At 38.6% G+C, this 12,087-nt stretch overlaps 1 long non-coding RNA gene across 1 annotated transcript in view; it reads right to left on the reverse strand.

Annotated features, from left to right (window-relative positions):
- Nucleotides 1-12,087, reverse strand: part of LOC132344893 (uncharacterized) — a 34,100-nt gene that overhangs the window by 6,967 nt on the left and 15,046 nt on the right. The window lies entirely within an intron of this gene.

A 12,087-nucleotide genomic window follows, 5' to 3' on the forward strand; every position in this document is an offset into this window, starting at 1 on the left:
GGGGTGCAGGATGCAAGGAAAGAATGGACTGAAAAGCAGTAAACCAAACAATCTCAGTACCTCATAGATCTGGGAATACATATTCCCATCTGTCAAAGTATAGAGAACCTCTAATACTTGGGGCATTGGACAGCATCTTCAGAAGAGTTGTACTTCAATAGTGGGCCAAATTAGTGCTAGAATAAAAACTGCTATGAATAAAAGAATGAAACTAGAACACTTTCTAACACCATACACAAAAATAAACTCAAAATGGATTAAAGATCTCAACATAAGACCAGAACCTATAAAACTCCTAGAGGAGAATATAGGCAAAACACTCTCCGACATACATCACAGTAGGATCCTCTATGACCCACCTCCCAGAATATTGGAAATAAAAGCAAAAATAAACAAATGGGACCTAATTAAACTTAAAAGCTTCTGCACATCAAAGGAAACTATTAGCAAGGTGAAAAGGCAGCCTTCAGAATGGGAGAAAATAATAGCAAATGAAGCAACTGACAAACAACTAATCTCAAAAATATACAAGCAACTCCTACAGTTCAACTCCAGAAAAATAAATGACCCAATCAAAAAATGGGCCAAAGAACTAAATAGACATTTCTCCAAAGAAGACATGCAGATGGCTAACAAACACATGAAAAGATGCTCAACATCACTCATTATCAGAGAAATGCAAATCAAAACCACTATGAGGTACCATTTCACAGCAGTCAGAATGGCTGTGATCCATAAGTCTACAAGCAATAAATGCTGGAGAGGGTGTGGAAAAAAGGGAACCCTCTTACACTGTTGGTGGGAATGCAAACTAGTACAGCCACTATGGAGAACAGTGTGGAGATTCCTTAAAAAACTGGAAATAGAACTGCCTTATGATCCAGCAATCCCACTGCTGGGCATACACACTGAGGAAACCAGAAGGGAAAGAGACACGTGTACCCCAATGTTCATCACAGCACTGTTTATAATAGCCAGGACATGGAAGCAACCTAGATGCCCATCAGCAGATGAATGGATAAGAAAGCTGTGGTACATACACACAATGGAGTATTACTCAGCCATTAAAAAGAATACATTTGAATCAGTTCTAATGAGGTGGATGAAACTGGAACCTATTATACAGAGTGAAGTAAGCCAGAAAGAAAAACACCAATACAGTATACTAATGCATATATATGGAATTTAGAAAGATGGTAACAATAACCCTGTGTTATTGTTATTGACAGCAAAAGAGACACCAATGTATAGATCAGTCTTATGGGCTCTGTGGGAGAGGGAGAGGGTGGGAAGATTTGGGAGAATGGCATTGAAACATGTATAATATCATGTATGAAACGAGTCGCCAGTCCAGGTTCGATGCACAATACTGGATGCTTGGGGCTGGTGCACTGGATGACCCAGAGGGAGGATATGGGGAGGGAGGAGGGAGGAGGGTTCAAGATGGGGAACACAGGTATACCTGTGGCGGATTCATTTCGAAATTTGGCAAAACTAATACAATATTGTAAAGTTTAAAAATAAAATTTAAAAAAAAAGGTCACAAGGCTTAGTGACACGAAAAATAAAATAAAATAAAATTATCCATTAAAAAACCCTTTGGAAAAAAAAAAAAAACAAGCCTCACAATGTTCACATTGCTCTTTAAGTAACTTCCTGTGTGCCAGAAGAATACTTGAAAGAAATACAACAAAATCCTTATTTAACAACGTAAAAATTACAATGTCCAACATCCAGTCAAAAATTATCAGACATGCAAAGAAACAGAAAAATATATAATCCATAGCCAGAGGTAAAAGTGAAATGTACCTAGATATAACAGAGATAATGAAATTAAAAGGCACTTTGACAGTTATTGGAGAAGGAAATGGCAGTATTCTTAGGCTTCCCTTGTGGCTCAGTTGGTTAAGAATCCACCTGCAATGCAGGAGACCTGGGTTCGATCCCTGGGTTGGGAAGATCCCCTGGAGACTCCAGTATTCTGACCTGGAGAATTCCATGGACTGTATAGTCCATGGGGTCCCAAAGAGTCAGACACGACTGAGTGACTTTCACTTTCACTTTCAAAATAAAGTACAAAGGAAGCAAAACTGAAAGAAACGAAAAGAACAGAGTTTCAGTGAGCTATGTGAAAATATGAAACTGAAAATTGTGTAAATTAGAGCCTAGAAATGAAAGAAGAAAAAGGGAGGGCGTAAAAGTTACTGGCCAAAAATAATGAAGTTTTCCTAAATGTGACAAAGACCATAAACCCATAGAAGTTCAAGTAACACAGCAAAAAAAAAAAACACACAAATCTGCACCAAGGCACATGTAATCAAGTTGCTGAAAACTAATGATAAATAGGAAAAACATTCAGAGAAAAACAATTTATACAAAGGAACAAAAATAAGAATTATAGACTTATTTTTAAAAACTGTAAATGAGAAGACAGTTAAGTGATACTGTTTTAGGTTTGTTTTCTTGGTTGGGAATTGGTGTAAATTCACCACCAGTAAAAATTTTGGCAAGGGCTGTCAGTGTGCTACCAACCACAAGTAATAGTCTCTTCATTATAAGCTAGCCATTGATTGATCCAGATCCAAAATCCTAGTTTAATCAGCTTTGTAGGACTAGTCTTAGTTCTGCCTTAGGTCATATTACCCATATTAAAGTACTGAGACAAATATTTGTGTGTCCAAGATTACTGAGTAGTATATTTAGCTGACTCATTGGAAAAGACCCTGATACTGGGAAAGATTGAAGGCAAAAAGAGAAGGGAGCAGCAGAGGATGAGGTGGTTAGATGTCATCCCCAACTCAATAGACATGAATCTGAACAAACTCTGGAAGACAGTGAAGGACAGGGAAACTTGGCATGCTGTAGTCCATGGGGTTGCAAAATATCAGACATGACTTAACAACTGAACAACACTTAGCAATACTTGCAAAAGTGATGGGGAGTGGGAAGGATGGGGCAAAAGAAAAGGTTGAACTGCAACAGAATTGTAACAAAGGCCTCAACTGATCCAATGAACAGGCTTTGGAGCTGGGATGGACCTTTAGAATTGTCCCAAATTGAAAAAAGCAACTGAGCCTTTGTACTTTCATCTAAGTGAAAGTATTAGTCACTCAGTCATGTCTGACTCTGTGACCCCATGGACTGTAGCCCACCAGGCTCTTCTGTCCATGGGATTCTCCAAGCAAGAATACTAGATTGGGCTACCATTTCCTTCTCCAGGGGATCTTCCTGACCCAGGGATTGAACCTGGGTCACCTACATTGCAGGAAGATTCTTAACCATCTGAGCCACCAGGGAAGGTACCTTCCTGTAAACCAGTCACTCAATATGGGTTGATTTGGGAAGTGCAACCCTGGGTGAAGTTCCCTTCAGTCAAGCATGGTTCCTAAAGAGGACTGCAGCCAATATCCCTGACTGGTGAGAAGTGAATGACTCAGCACAGAAGGGGTTCTATGTAGAACACCTCATATCCACTGCAAGGGATCCCTAGCATTAAAACGAACAAACTAGAAAAGGGATTGGATTAACATGAGAGAGGTTATGAGAATTGATGGTTTGGGATATTATTTGCTTCATTGTTATTAAAAAGTAATGTCTATCATATTAATAGATGGTTTGAAATTGAAAAAGTTTAAATTGCCTGTAATCTTAACAATCAGATAAAACCCAATGAAATCTTGACGTATCCTATCTCTCAACAACTCAGAATAAAGTAGCTCTCTTTTTGTCTTCTAAGGCTTATATGATTGACTGAGATTAGCAGTAATTTTTCTTAAAAGTTCATGATGAAGCTAAAAATACAGTGAAAGAACCTGCATTCTTATTCATTATGTACAATGTCTCAGACTTTTGTATTTATGGGGTTTTTTTGTCAGCTTTCTGATTTATATCTTGGAAATTCTAAAGACTGCATCCATCTTTAGATTTTAGCAGTTTCTACCTGCTTCTTACAATTCAGTGATCTAACTTGCCAGGCATTACTTCATGCTCAAGTGAAGAGTCCAAAGTCTTTCTTTTCCCCATCTTAACATTGTGTGTCCCCTCCACTCAGATTTATATTTCACCTAGGCTGTAGTGCTATTAAGTGTTGCTATTAAGCACTTATTGGTCAGTAAACAGAAAATTAAATTTCAAAATCAAATCATAAATTGGAAGAATTACATAGTTTAAAAATCAAATCATAAATTAGAAGAATTACATAGTTTAAAAATCACAGATGGTGGAAATTTAACTTTTGGAATCAGTGTTACATAATTTGTAAAGTGAATGTATTTTTAAGAAACCTATTAGTAAGTTAGATTTGGATGACTTGTGGGCAGTAGTGCCATCTGCAGGTCTGTGATGCCATTCTTCTTAGTGTCTGGTGTTCTCTAAGAGATTTGACTCTACTGAATATTTATGGTTTTATAATGTCAAGTACAAAGTGGCATTAATCACAGACTGAAGAAGGATGAACTTATAGGTACAGATCCTCATTAGAGATTTTTAAACCACTGAGCTAATATCAACTGCCATATCCATATTAATAATTCAAATGTTAAGAAATGTGTAAGAGCTAGACTATATATATGAAGTTAGTATAGATATTGGAATAATGCTCTGGAAGTGGGTTCTAATTGTGTATATATTATCAGCTGTGTGACATTAAAGAAAGTACTTAACTTCTCTGAAATGCAGTATTTTTAATTTATAAAATGGGAATAATACTTCCTTCATGACATCTTTGAGACCTCAAAATACATAAAATGTATAAAGTGCCTAGCACAAGTGTGCATACAATATGCTATCAATTGATAATAGTTCCCCTTCCCTTAAAATTAGAACAAAAATCTCAAGACCATTTACTGTCTTTGTACCTAGTGCATTTAAGAGTTATAAAATATATCATTACCTTTTTGGATAAAGTAAAATTAGGGATACTTATCCTATCCTGTATATCTTTTCATTTTTATGTCTTTTATAAAATTTAAATGTAGATATATATGTTGGTAGCTGCATAGAGTATTTCTACAATATATTTATAAGAAATGATAAACAGTGATTGCTGAATTTGGGGAGTATGAAGGAGTCTTATTTTTTTAATGTGTGTACCCCTGAAACTGTTTTAATTTCTATCATGTCCAACATTACTTTTTCCAAAATAGAATGCTAATAAATATAAATATTTGGAAAAGGAAAATATCTGAGATTATCCTTATATTAAAATGAATGACAGTTCCCTCTCTTCACCCCCACCTCTAAATCTTTGCTTCTAAATAAGACAAAAAGAAGAGAAGTCTTACCTGAGCAATTCAGATGTAGAGTAAATTTTCTCTAAAATCATAATGTATACTTTCAAGGGAATCTGTAGACAGGTTTCTTCAAAATTGATAAGAATGGAATAAACTGCCTAAGATCTGTCCTCTTAGAAAGCAGAATCTGACATGATTATTCAGTTTCTAGCTCTGTGATTACATAGTAGACTATGATTTCCATGGTCATTCATGGACATGCCCAAATAACACCATATTTGAATCACCTGACATGCATGTTTCCAGCAGAGGTTGAGCAAGATAAGGCTCTACCTTCTTGTTTCAGCTTTCATGCTGTAAATAAGTGTCCTTTTTACAGTTATGCAGTGCCATGTTTTTATTTTGGAGCTTTTGATAGGTGACTTCACTGTTTAAAATGAACCCCAAGTATAGTGCTGAAGTGCTGCCTTTTGTTCCTAAGAATAACAAGGTGGTGATATACCTGAAGAGCAAATGAATGTGTTAGGTAAACTCCATTCAGGCACAAGTTATAATACTGTTGGCTATCAGTTAAATGTAAATGAATCAACAAAACAATTAAATAATGCATTTTTAAACAGAAATATACATAAAACGAGGTTATAGCTTAGTCAGTTCATGAAAATGTTAGGGCCAAAGGCTCGAAGGAACCTAACTCTATAATTCCCCTAGGCGCAAAGTTTCAGGATTGCTATTTCAGTGTTTGCGTGACTTTATAGAAACATTATATTGCCATATGTTTACAAAAGAGTGGATATATCATAGCTGGCTTTGTCCCCCTGCACCTTTCTCTCTTTTCTGAATTTATTCTAATGAACATACACTAATTTTACTACAAGGAATAAAATTTTTCAAAATATATACAATATTAAATGTGATAAAATAAAATACATTGATTTAGCAGTCATATGGATTTGAGTTACTGCTTTGCCATTTAATGGCTATGTAACTTTGGAAACGTTGTTTAACTTTTTCACAGCCTATATACACATCTATAAAACAGATAATATGAAACTTGGAAAGTTATTCTGAGGATTAACAACAATGTATCTAAATTGTCTAGCTCAATATCTGGTATTCAACAATGTAACTATTAATATTAATTCTCTCCTGGGACTAAATCACAGAAGCCCAAGCCTCAGAGGCTCAACAGGTCTTTGAAAAATCATGATTTTCTTCCCTGTTATTATCCCCATTCACAAGCACAAATTTAATAGATTCAGTGCTTCAGCTTCTCTACACTTATCCTTGTTTCATCAACTGTTTGTTGAGTATCCACAATGTGCAGAAATTCTTCTATTGGTGAATAAAATAAAGTCTCTGCTTTGGGGTATTTTAAATCACATGATTTAGGCCTTTGTAGATCTATTGCTTCCCACGTGGCTCAGTGGTAAAGATTCCACCTGCCAAGCAGGAAAAGCGGGTTCAATCCCTGAGTCGGGAAAATCCCCTGGAGAAGGAAATGGCAACACATTCGAGTATTCTTGTCTGGGAAATCCCATGGAAAGAGGAACCTAGTGGGCTACAGTCCATGGGGTCACAAAGAGTCAGACACGACTTAGTGACTAAACAGCAACAATAGCAGAAGAACTATAATGACTGACCTCCACATATATTTCATCTAATACCCAGATGTGGGGATGGAGCGATTAACCCTAAAATACTGCATATTCTGCAAGTGATTCCTTTTTGAATCAAGTCCATCAGAAATTTGCTTAGGTACAGCCCCAGATTTTTACCCCTAAACTCGTTTAATACGCATGGCATCATAGTACTTGATTTTTCTTCTAACAATAACTCTCCAAAGCTTTTTCCACCTGGACCCTTTTTCTCCTTTTCTTTGAGAGTTCATAGTATCTCCTTTCTCTCTTTACCAACCTGGGGAGATGAAATTTTTGAACATTTACACTAGGTTAGTCTGAGATATTAAAGAGGATCTGACTATTATACAAATTTAGAAAATTTCTGAATGAAAGCTCTATTTCAAAAAAGTAGTTTTGAGAATAACTGAATCCATATCTCAAATTTAATAAGGATGATCTGTTGTTGTTATGGTTGTTCAGTTGTGTCCGATTCTTTGTGACCCCATGGACTGCAGCACTCCAGGCTTCTCTGACCTTCACCATCTCCCAGAGCTTGCTCAAACTCTTGTCCATTGAGTTGGGGATGCCATCCAACCATCTAGTCCTCTGTCGTCCCCTTCTTCTCCTGCCTTTAATCTTGCCCAGCATCAGGGTCTTTTCCAATGAATTGGCTCTTCACATCAGGTGGCCAAAGTATGGGAGCTTCAGCTTCAGCAGCAGTCCTTCCAGTGAATATTCAGGGTTGATTTCTTTTTATATTGACTGGTTTGATTTCCTTGCATTCCAAGGGACTCTCAAGAGTCTTCTCCAACACCACAGCTCCAAAGCATCTGTTCTTCAGTGCTCAGCCTTCTTTATGGTCCAACTCCCACATCTATCCATGACTACTGGAATAACCATAGCTTTGAATATGAGGAACTTTGTTGTCAAAGAAATGTCTCTGCTTTTTAGTACACTGTCTAGGTTTGTCATAGCTTTCCTTTCAAGGAGCAAGCGTCTTTTAATTCCATGGCTGCAGTTACCATCTGCAGTGATTTTGGAATCTAAGGAAATAAAATCTGTCACTGCTTCTACTTAGTCCCATTCTATTTGCCTGAAGTGATGGACCAGATGTCATGATCTTAGTTTTTTGAATGTTGAGTTTTAAGCCAGCTTTTACTTAGGATGATTTTACTTGGGCATAATTTATAATAGAAGTCGTGCTTTTAAAAATAAGGTACACAAATGGGAGTTCTACTTGGCCCCCCATACACAGAGAAGTAGCAGTGTATTTCTCCCTCTACCCCGGTCATGATCTGTTATCTGTGATGTCCTTTTCCTTGGTATAAGGTCCTGGAATGTCACTAACTATATTCCCATGTGTTGTCCAAGAGGCTGGCAAAATCCTTCCATGTATGGCCCAGTGTCCTACTGCGTCCTTCACTAATTATACAGCTTAGCTGACCTCACCTGTGCACAGCTGCCCTTTTACATTTTTCTATTTTATCTTGTCTCTGCTTTTTTTTTTCTTTGTCTCTGCTTTTATGTTGCATTCAGCTTTTCTCTTCTGCACACAGCAGTGTCCCCTCTGTGCATCCTCTTTTCTTTAGCTTCAGCTCTCAACCATTGGGAGAGACTATTTACCTTTGGGAAATGATTTTATTTTGCCACCAGATAAACCTGCCCCCTCCCCATGTGCTTCTTTTCTAACACACTCTGGATCTTGGAAACAGAAGACAGTAAGTAGTTTTTCTTCATTCCAGAGTATCTTGAGCCATAGCTACACAGCAGGGATCAAAGCAGGCACACATCAAAAGCACCCCAACTGAGAGGAGCAGCCCTGAAGCTTCTGTGCCTCCGGCTCTTGTTATCTTCACTGCCTGTGAGTCATGTATATCTCATCTCATCTTTTCTGTCTGCTATTCTGTTTCTAAGGCTCAGCAGAGAAAGCTGCTCTTTACTAAACTTATTTAACAACTCAAGATAAAACTTCTTGAGTTTTTTTCCCTCCCTCCATCCTCTCATAATTACTATACTTAATCAATTTCAGTGATACTTATTTATTTGACATTACTTAAGCTCTCACTGTGTGCCAACTACTATGAGTGAGTGATGAGGCTAGAAAAAATGAATGATACACTCCCTACTCTCAAGGAGCCTTCAACTAATGGAGCAAGACTACTATCATGTAGACAGTTCTAATACAGTGTGTGATCAAATCCATTGTTGTCATCATTCAGTCGATAAGTCGTATCCAACTCTGCGACCCCATGGACTGTAGCACACCAGGTTCCTCATTCCTCCACTATCTCCTGGAGTTTGCTCAAATTCATGTCCATTGAGTCAGTGATGCTATATAACCATTCTCATAGCATGCCCTCTTCTCCTTTTACCCTCTATCTTTCCCAGGATCAGGGTCTTTTCCAATGAATCGTTTCTTCACATCAGGTAGCCAAAGTTTTGGAGCTTCAGCTTTAGCATTAGTCCTTCCAATGAATATTCACAGTTAATTACCTTTAGGATTGACTGATTTGATCTCCTTAGAGTCCAAGGGCCTCTCAAGAGTCTTCTCCAGCACCACAATTCAAAAGCATCATCAGTTCTTCAGCTCTCGGTCTTCTTTGGGCTTCCATGGTAGCTCAGGCAATAAAGTATTTGCCTGCAATGCAGGAGGCCCCGGTTCAATCCCTGGGTCAGCAGGATCCCCTGGAGAAGGGAATGGCTACCCACTCCAGTATTCTTGCCTGGAGAATTCCGTGGACAAAGACACCTGGCGAGTTACAGTCCATGGGGTCATAAAGAGTCACGACTGAGTGACTAACACTTTATCATCATTAGTAGCCTTCTTTATGGTCCAACTCTCACATCCACACATGACTACTGGAAAAATCACAGCTTTGACTACATGGACCTTTGTCAGAAAAATGATGTCTCTGCTTTTTAGTACACTGTCTCAGTTTGTCATAACTTTCTTTCCAAGGAGCCAGTGCCTTTTAATTTCATGGCTACAGTCACTGTCTGCAGTGATTTTGGAGCCCATAGTAGAGACAAAGGATCTTTTTGGAGGAAATGGAAGGGGCACCATTTCTCAGATGAGGTGATACCTTGGATGGGTGTTTATCCAGGCAGAGGGTTCACAGATGTAGGGACAGAGTTAGGGTACTGTTGCTGCTGCTGCTGCTAAGTCACTTCAATCGTGTCCGACTCTGTGTGACCCCATAGACGGAAGACCACCAGGCTCCCCCATCCCTGGGATTCTCCAGGCAAGAACACTGGAGTGGGTTGCCATTCCCTTCTCCATAGGGTAGTGTAGACAGAGGCAAATCATTGGGGATGAAAAATAGCAAACGTGTTCTTGAGGTTGGGGTAATAGGAGCAAGTCAAGATTGCTGAGCTATGCATTTGAGTCAGGGAGTTACTAGAGATACTGCTGAGAATATCATAAAAACTTCATAACCATTTTTTCCCTTTATTTTGTTCCACTGCAGTGATTTCTACCAATCTGTCTTCCAGCTCACTTATTCATTCTTCTGCCCCATTTATTCTGTTATTGCTTCCTTCTAGTGTACTTTTCATTTCATTTATTGTATTGTTCATCTCTTTTTTTTTTTTTTTTCCAATCTTCTAGCTCTTTGATAAACATTTCTCATAATCTTGTCAGTCTGCCTCCATTCTGTTTCCAAGATCTTGGATCATCTTTACTGTCATTACTCTGAATTCTTTTTCAGGCAGACTGCCTATCTCCACTTCACTTAGTTTTTCTGGGGTTTTATCTTGTTCCTATATCTGGAACATATTTCTCTGGCATCTCATTTTTTATAGCTTCCTATTTTTGTGCTATCTGTTCCACAGGCTGTAAAATCATACTTCCTCTTGCTTCTGGTGCCCACCCACTGGTGGATGGAGCTGCATTTTGTCTCTGGTACGCAGGGCCATGTCACAAGTTGTTTTTAGAGGCAGCAACTGTAGGCTCATGATGACTTTAAGGAGCCTGTCTTGATGGATGGGGCTGTGTTTCCACCTGAGGCATCCCAGCACTGGAACCTGCAGGCTATTCAGTCAGGCCAGGTCTCAGTGTCAAAATGGCAACCTCTAGGAGAGCTCATGCCAGTGAATATTCCCTGGGGATTCTGCCACCAGTGTCCACCCCAACAGTGAGCTAAAGCTAACCCCTACCTCTCCAGGAGACACTCCAACACCCACAGTTAGATCTGGCCCAGGCTCCTATGGAGTCACTGCTTTGCCATGGGTCCCAGTGTACCTGAAACCTTGTGTGCACCCTCCAAGTGCACACAAGGAATCTCTGTTTCCCCCAGTCCTATGGGGCTCTTGCACTCAAACCTTACTAGCCTTCAAAGCCGAATGCTCTGAGGGCTCCTGCTTCCAGTGCTAGACCTCCAGGCTGGGGAGCCTAACATGGAGCTCAGAACTCTCACTCCTGTGGGAGAAACTCTGCAATATAGTTATTTTCCAATCTTTGGATAACCAAACTGGTGAGTATGGGATTTGATCATATCATGAAAAGTACCCTTTATACTGTCTCTTTGTGATTTCTTCTTTGTCTTTAGATATAGAATATCTTTTGTGGTAGGTTCCAGTCATTTTTGTCAATGGTTGTTCAGCTATTAATGTTATTTTTAGTGTATTCAAGAGAGGGGATAAGCTCAAGTCCTCTTATTTCCCCATCTTTCTCCTTCCAAAACATCATAAAAATTTATCTGACATGTATTCAAGAAATTCATCCTATAAAGGTGGACTTTACTGAAATATAATTTCCTTGTGTGAAGTTGAATAACAGGTTCCCAAATAAGTTTATGTCCTAATGGCAAAACCTGTGACTATAACACCTTATATGATTTTTAAAAAAGAAGAAGAAGAAAAGAAAGAAATACTTTGCAAATGTGACTGAAATAATCTTGGGATAGAGAAATCATCCTGGATTATCTGTGTCGCCCCAATATAATCACAAGAGTCCTTATAAAAGGAAGATAGGAAGATCAGAGATAGAGAGAGATGTGATGATGGAAGCAGAGGACAGAGAAGATGCTGTGCTGCTGTCTTCAAGATACAGGAAGAGGCCACAAGTCAATGAATATAGGTGGCCTCTAAAAGCTGGAAATGTCAAGGAAGCATTCTTTCCTAGAGGCTTCAGAAGAAAAGTGATTCTGTGAAACCAAGTTAGACTTCTAACCTCCAGAAACTTAAGACAATGTTTCTGTTGTTTCAGTTAGTATGTGGTGTTTAACAGTAGGAAT

The sequence above is a fragment of the Bos taurus genome, chromosome 3, assembly GCF_002263795.3.
Source record: "Bos taurus isolate L1 Dominette 01449 registration number 42190680 breed Hereford chromosome 3, ARS-UCD2.0, whole genome shotgun sequence".
Taxonomy (NCBI): Eukaryota; Metazoa; Chordata; class Mammalia; order Artiodactyla; family Bovidae; genus Bos; species Bos taurus.